Consider the following 8,288-nt stretch of genomic DNA (forward strand, 5'->3'; position numbering starts at 1 on the left):
GGAGGCGGCTCATTATTCAATTGGAAGGATGGCGTCTCGGGCTGTGTAAAAACCTAACACGACCTCTAGGTGGCAGCAATAAGAGCTGGGCAGCTCTATTTAACTTAAGCGGCGGTGGCTAATTTGGCACTGTGCATAGGCTTGAGGAGAGGGGGTTTCAGCCGGTACATTGTTCTGGGACTTATAAAGCTCAAAGGGGGCCCATGAAGGGGAATACATAAATAAAAAATTATTACAAAACCAAATTTTGGAAAGAAAAATAATATTGGATACATACTTCATACTCTGTACTTTGTGTGTACAGAGTAAAACCTCCTTCGCGCCTTGTTTGACATAACCTTTATTAAACTGAAACTCAGTGAACAGTTATTTATGTAATTTATTGAATTTTTATTTCATTATTAATTTAAGTTTGCAAATTTAGTTTCATTTCACAAGGCTATGGTTTTTTATTATTATTTATGAATGTAGTCAAGGCTCTGGTTTTCCCAGTTGCAATGGATGGCTGTGAAGGTTGGACCACAAGGAAGGTTGAGCGCCAAAGAATGGAGGCCTTTGAATATGGTGCTGGAGAAGACTCCTGTGAGTCTCTTGGACTGCAAGGCGATCAAACCAGTCAGTCCCGGAGATAAACCCTGACTGCTCTTTAGAAGGCCAGAGCCTGAAGAGGAAATACTTTGGCCACCTAATGAGAAGGAAGGATTCACTGGAGAAGAGCCTCATGCTGGGAACGATGGAAGGCAAAAGAAGAAAGGGATGGCGGAGAATGAGGTGGCTGGATGGAGTCACCGAAGCAGTAGGCAAGAGCTTAAATGGACTCCAGAGGATGGTAGAGGACAGGAAAGCCTGGAGGAACATTGTCCATGAGGTTGGACATGACTTCGCAACTAACAACAAATTTATGGAATTATTGATCAAAATGAGCCAAAGTGACATACATGACTTGAAAAAGCAGCTTTCCTTTCAGTACCTGGGGTGCCTCCTTGGCCAACAACTGCCGCTAAATATTTCCAATAACCATTGATCACTCCTGTCCATCAGCCAAGAGGAATTTGAGCCTCGTTCTTCTTTGCAGATCAGCTTCAACGCAATGATGTTGATGGGGTCCCTGACTTAAACTGTCTGCTTCTGCTCTGTCCACATTTGTGTACGATTAAGATCAGGATTTCAACTTGTCAATTCCAGAACGTTACTTTTCCTCTGCTCAAAGCATTCGTGCATGTTTTGGGTCATTTGACTTGTTGCATGACCCACTTTCCCTTGAGCTTCAGTTCAGGGCAGATATTGACATGCTGGCTGGGGAATTCTGGGAGTTGAATGCCACCCATCTGAAAAATGCCTAGCTTGAGACACACTGTGTTAGTGCATTGGACTGAGAATAGGGAGCCTCAGGTTCCCTGTCAACTATTGGGAACTAGAAACCTCCTTCCCAGTCCAAAAACCTGTATGTGTACACCAGAACTAGACACAAGAACAGTTTTCCCCCAAACGCCCTCACTCTGCTAAACAAATAATTCCCTCACCACTGTCAAACTATTTACTAAGTCTGCATTACTATTAATCTTCTCATCATTCCTATCACTCATCTCCTCCCACTTATGAGTGTATGACTGTAACTTTGTTGTTTGTGTTCTTACGATTTATATTGATTGTTTTCTAGTATGATTTGATTGCTTATTTGTACCCCATGACTATCATTAAGTGCTATACCTTATGATTCTTGACGAATGTATCTTTTTTTAATGTACATTGAGAGCATATGCACCAAAGACAAATTCCTTGTGTGTCCAATCACATTTGGCATTTGGCCAATAAAGAATTATATTCTGTTCTATTGGCTTAGGGGCAGGGAGGCCTAAGTACTAGTCCTCACTCAGCCACAAAAGCTTGCAGCCCAACCTTCCTCTCACAGTTCTAGTGGGGGGGGGGGGAATAGGGAAGCTGCTCCTGGAAAGATGGGATACGAAGGTAATAAATAAATAAAGGAAGCTACATTTGCATGCAGAAGATAATACATCCGGCTCCTAAGGAGGATAAACTTAACCCACAACCTTTTAATTGGATTACCAGATCTATTGTAGCAATCCCAGTGCTGCTTTTCATGACTGTCAGCTCTAAATATGATTTGATCCAATGGATTCCTATTCACAAGGGTTGGGCTTTCAATTTTCTAGGATAGCTCAGCATGCACCAGTCTTTGTTCAACAAACCATGAACAGACTGTTTTCCCTCTGTGCATGAAAATAGCTAAATTAATCTGCAGGCCGTGTTATTTTTCTGGGTAGGTTTTTTTGGGGGTGGGGGTGTAATTTGTACAATTTGTAACAAGCGTAATTGACGTTACACGTTTTAATGTAGAAAGATATTGGTCTCTACACGTGCCCTATTTTACAGGTCCTACAATAATTTCTTCTCCGATTCCTGTATTTTTCCATTCATATCCAGCTCGTTGCCTCTCTCAGCAAATCAAGCCCATAATCAGACAGTTGGCTTCCGCTGCCTTTTTTTAAAATTTCCTGACTGGTAATTCAGTACCCAAATATAAATGTTCTCAAAGTTAATTTCTATTTGCTTCCATGGAATAAAATCCATAGAATGTTAATTACGTTGGCAAGTATTTCACTGGCAGATTCGAGTCAACAGCTCAACTGCATTAAAAATATTAGCTGTAAGCCTTCCAATGTGTATGCTTTAATGTTGAACAAGACGGACCTGACAAAACTTCTATTTTAAAAATCTCCCTTAACAACTGCTTAACTCAAGCATCTGTCATTACCACCCTCAGTTTCATTAACATGTCAGCCACACCTTATATTTTGCATTCATTCAGAGGATGAAGGCTTAGCATGTTTCCAAACCTGTATTTGCTATGATAAGATGATTAGAAATGCAAGACAGTGCATTCAATAAATCTTGATTTAATAAACTGTGTTCAGGTTTGCCATCTAAATTAGCTAACAACCAGTTCTGGAGTAGGAGGCAGAATGAACATGCCCCATGTGTTCTACCCATTGCTTAGACTACCCTTCCTCTGTATATATAAATACATATATAAAATGTATATTTTGGGTGGGAGTAGCCAGCGCGCGTCCACTCCCTTCCCCTGAAAATGCCAGGTGCCTTTAGCAGGGCAGAGAAACTGCCCCGCTATCTTTATGCAGGGTGTTGATTGCCACCTATAGGCAAAAAGAGACATAGCCCATCCTTTGTGGGAAATGGATGAAGATTCTGTACTTCCTCCTTATAGGCCCATGATGGCGAACCTATGACACGCTTGCGAGAGGTGGCACGCAGGCTCCTCTCTGTGGGCATGTGCACCAACGCCAGCTGCTCTTCTGGTTTCCAGCATGTGTGTGCGTGCCGGCCAGCTGGTCTTTGCGGGCAAAATGTCCCCAAAATGTCCTGCAAAAAGGCCTGAAAAGGCCCAGAAAACAGCCTGAAAACGCCCCGAAAATGTCCCCAAAACAAGCATGTGTAAGGTGACCAGATTTTCAGATTGGTAAAGAGGGACACCTTTGACCGGGGGGCGGGGGGCAGGGGCTTGATTAAAAATTTTATACGGAGCAACAAAAATTTTCATACAACGCAAAAATAGTATTGTAATGTTTTTTTTATTTCAACATAACTACAATTTACAAATATAAATTGTAACTGTTGCCAAACATCCAAATTTTGATCACGTGACCATGAGGATGCTGCAACGGTCGCTAAGTGTGAAAATGGTCGCTAAGTGTGAAAAATGGTCATCAGTCACTTTTTTCAATGCCATTGTAACTTTGGTCACTAAGCCCATTATACCACCTTTCTTGCCACAGTGCTTAAGTGAATAAATGCAGCTGATAAGTTAGTAACATAAGTGAATCTGGTTTCCCCATTTGACTTTGTCAAAAGGATATGACCCCAGGACACTGAAACCATCATAAATACGAATCTGTTGCCAAACATCAAAATTTTGATCGCGTGACCATGAGGATGCTGCAACAGTCGCTAAGTGTGAAAATGGTCGCTAAGTGTGAAAAACGGTCATCAGTCACTTTTTTCAATGCCATTGTCACTTTGGTCACTATACCACCTTTCTTGCCACAGTTCTTAAGTGAATCTTAAGTGAAGATGTTATATCTTAAGTGAATCTTAAGTCTTAAGTGAAGATGTTATACAGTAGAACCTCTGGTCACGAATGCTTCTGACCAAAATATTCACATTCTCCCCGCTGCTAATTTCCCCTTCTGCACCATTTTTTTTGTAAGCGCCACATTTCCAAAATTAGGTTTGATTCATGACCAAATCAGTTTGCGACCAAAGTTATGGAACGAATTATGGTTGTGACCAGAGATTCTACTGTATTCATGCCTTTACATACTCTATATCACCTCAAAATGTTGCACAGCCTTCATAAGTTTCTAATACAGATAAAATAAAATACAACATCAAAACCATAAAAAAGTAAAATTAACCTGGCTAGAAAATCCTATGCCTGTCTTGCTATTATTACTGACACACTTGCTGCAGTATTTGATGACTAAAAGAAAAAAAAATTGTTAAAGTGTGTATTATGTTCACTCCCATGTCTTGTCTGCTGCGTTGATTTTGAATTTATTAAAAGAGCGTATTTTACATCAAATCCCTCTCATATTATTCTCCTATGTTCAATAAACCCTAAGAGACAGCATACTATACATGAAATTCCTGTAACTATATATTTAGTAAATTGTGGATCTGAGTTTATCCAATTAACTCAGTTTTTGGACTTGAGTAATTACATACAATAAAGGAAATAAAACTATTTAGAATGAAGTGTAGTTGGCTATTTGTGATTAAGGGTGTCATGCAGAAACAATTATAGTTTTGATCAGAAAAATACCCTAAAAAAACCTTTTGTTCTTTCAGGGTTTTTTTAATGATTTTTCCATGGCCCATCAGAGTGTTACACATATTGTTTTGAATAAAAAAACAGCAGCTGCACATTTTTAAAAACCTACATTATTTTAAAATGCATTAAAAAATAAAAGAAAAAAACCCAGCACACTTACCAGCAGGCAGAAACTCCAAGTCAATCCAAAATGATATAGATGTTAATACAAAGAACTGAGCAAATTGAAACTTTCCCACCATATTGGAGCAGCCCTCCAACCTCCGTGCCCCTCCCCTCCGGAAAATCCAAGAAATAACACTGGCAACCTCTCTAGCCGTTTCCTGCAGCTCTATGGTACTAGATCATTTTTTTCTTATAAAATGAGGTAAACGCAACGTGGCGTGGGGGGGATCCGTTTTGTTGCTTTAACGTTTTAATATCTTCAATGAAAGTACTGAGACAGAGAGAGAGAGGGATTAGACAGGGTGTCTTTTGTCTTGCCCCGGTTAGGATTTCTTAAGCAAATCCACTGGGCTTTCAACATGAAGCCAGAAAATCGGGACTTTTTTAAAAGGCAGAGGGACGCGGGAAAAATTGTTATAAAGTGTGCTTGTCATGCTGAAATCAGTATGTCTGGTCACCCTAGGCATGTGCATGACGGCCAGCTGGTCTTCAGGCATCCGGCAGTCGCACATGCATGGACGCACATACCGATTTAGGCACTTGGTGCTCAAAAGGTTCACCATCACAGTGATATGCTGTAATAGATATTTGATCTGTACTCTGGATTTGTTTCATGCAAGCAGCCTGGATAAGATCTTTGGTGTTCTTGACTAGGATCATATCCTCCGAGTATGAGTTACAATGAGCCCTACGCAGTCAAGTAAATGTTCAAAATTCCTTCCATCTCAAGGTTGTGTGTGTCAAAATTACAAATATGGAGTACAACACTCCTATGTTGACCTGCTTCCACTAAGCAGCAGGGCTGTCAAACTGGTGGGCTGCGGGCCAGATGTGTCAAGCACAGGCCACACTAGGGGTGGTATTGTACTGATTCGGACTGGTTCACCTGAACTGGTAGTGGAAATCGCGGGTCCCCCCCCCCCCCCCGCCCCAGCTCTTTAGCATGGCATTTAGGCCCTTTTTTAAGCAAAGCTCATGCGTGGAAGGTGGAGCCTATGTGCGGATGTGGCACATGCGTGCTCCCATTTGCGAACCAGTAGGGAAGGTAAGTGATTACCATCCCTGGGCCACACCCACCCCAGCTTTGCGAAGGGGAAAAATGTCACTATATGTCACGTGATGGCAACGTGCACTAAGGTATCACTAAGCTTCAGCAAAAATCTCCCCCTTTGCTTGCTTTTATTACAGGTAGTCCTTGAGTTACAACTTTTTGTTTAGTGACTGTTCGAAGTTACAACGGCACTAAAAAAACGACTTATGATGAATCCTCACATTTATATCCTGTGCAGCATCCCCCCCCTCCCTCGCTCACATGACCAAAATTTGGATGCTTGGCTCCCAGCATGCATTTATGATGGCTTCAGGGTCTCAGGGTCTTATGATCACCCTTTCTGACCTTCCCACCCAGCTTCCGACAAGTTGTCAAATGAGGAAAGCCAGATTCATTTAATGACCGCACGATTCACTTAGCGGCAATGGCAAAAAAGTTGTTAAAATCTGGTGCAACTTCCTTAAGAGCCACCTTGATCAGCGATGGAAATTCTGGATCCAGTTGTGGTTTCAGGTTGAGGCCTAGTTATTTCCTTAAATACCTGTAAGTCTGCCTTTCTACCCATACGGTCTTCAAAGTGGCTTCTTATTCAATTTATTTCCCTCAATGTGGCACAGTGGTTAAAGTGCAGTACTGCAGGCTACTTCTGCTGGCTGCCAGCTGACTGCAATTTGGCAGTTCAAATCCCACCAGGATCAAGGTTGACTCAGTCTTCCATCCTCCCGCGGTGGGTAAAATGAGGACCCAAATTGTTGGGGGCAAGAGGCTGACTCTGTAAACCGCTTAGAAAAGGCTGAAAAACACTGTGAATCGGTATATAAGTCTAAGTGCTATTGCTATCTACCGGACGCAAGACTTCCTTTGAACAAAAGATGCCATTCTCCATCTTTGTGTTATAAAGCTTTGTTTATTTACACACACCATGGTGAAGACAGTACACTCAGTCAACAGATATGGTTGACATCCTAGAAATCAGTGAGACAAGAACATTGGTTAGCATTCTGAAAAGGACCTTGACTGTCTCCACAAGAAGAATTTAAGAGAAATTCCCAAACAATCTATGCTTGAAAAATGATTCCCAGATCAATAACCCAGGAAGTTTCCCCCCCTTCCAATTATGATGAAATATTTGTTGGATATTAGGGAAGATGTAATGGCATGGGAAGAAATGTGATTTCCTACAGGTCCTCCAAGAAGATATCAAAGCAGTCATCAAAAAGAAAACTGAATATTTTGAAGAGAGGTGCTTTTCAAACTTGGGAATCTTAAGATGTGTGGCCTTCAACTCCCAGAATTCTCTAACCAGCTGGGGAATCCTGGGAGTTGAAGGCCATACATCTTCAAGCTGCCAAGGTTGAGAAACACTGCTTTATTTCATATTGTCCATGGATCGTCATGGATCTTAAGTGCAAATCACTCTGGGAAAGTGGGCCAAAATACCTGAGTATCCTCCATTTAGACTCCATAGGGCCATTGAAAACTGCAGCAAGGTTTACATTCATGTTAATTCTTCCACAAAACCAGGGTTAAAATCTATTCATTTCTACTGGCAACCACCAGAAACCTGAAAAGGATATGGTAAAGGTAAAGGTTCCCCTTGCACATATGTGTTAGTCGTTCCCGACTCTAGGGGGCAGTGCTCATCTCCTTTTCAAAGCTGAAGAGCCAGCACTGTCCAAAGATGTCTCCGTGGGCATGTGGAATGGCTAAATGCCAAAGGTGTATGGAGCGCTGTTACCTTCCCACAAAGGTGGTCCTTATTTTTCTACTTGCATTTTTACATGCTTTCGAACTGCTTTGTTGGCAGAAGCTGGGACAAATAACGGGAGCTCACCCCGTTACACAGTGCTAGGGATTCGAACTGCTGACCTTTCTGATCGACAAGGTCAGCGTCTTAGCCACTGAGCTCTGAAACGGGTAGGGACGGTATTTTCTGAGATGCTTTTACATTTCCTAGTACACCCTACAACTGGGGATTTTCCAGTTGGTCATCCATCCTCAATGGATAGGTGGTCCATCCATTGAGGATGGTCAATGCATGAACCATCCGTTGGGTCATCCATCCTCAATACAAACCACATCTAACAGAGCTTAGCTTTTTAAGATCAGCCAAGGTTGTCTAAGTGTTGTCATCTGCTGGGGAGCAGCAGAACCCTGATAAAGTACAAATTAAAAACAAAAATGTGCAGGAAATCAATGTCT

This window comes from Thamnophis elegans, chromosome 12 (assembly GCF_009769535.1).
Source record: "Thamnophis elegans isolate rThaEle1 chromosome 12, rThaEle1.pri, whole genome shotgun sequence".
Classification (NCBI taxonomy): domain Eukaryota; kingdom Metazoa; phylum Chordata; class Lepidosauria; order Squamata; family Colubridae; genus Thamnophis; species Thamnophis elegans.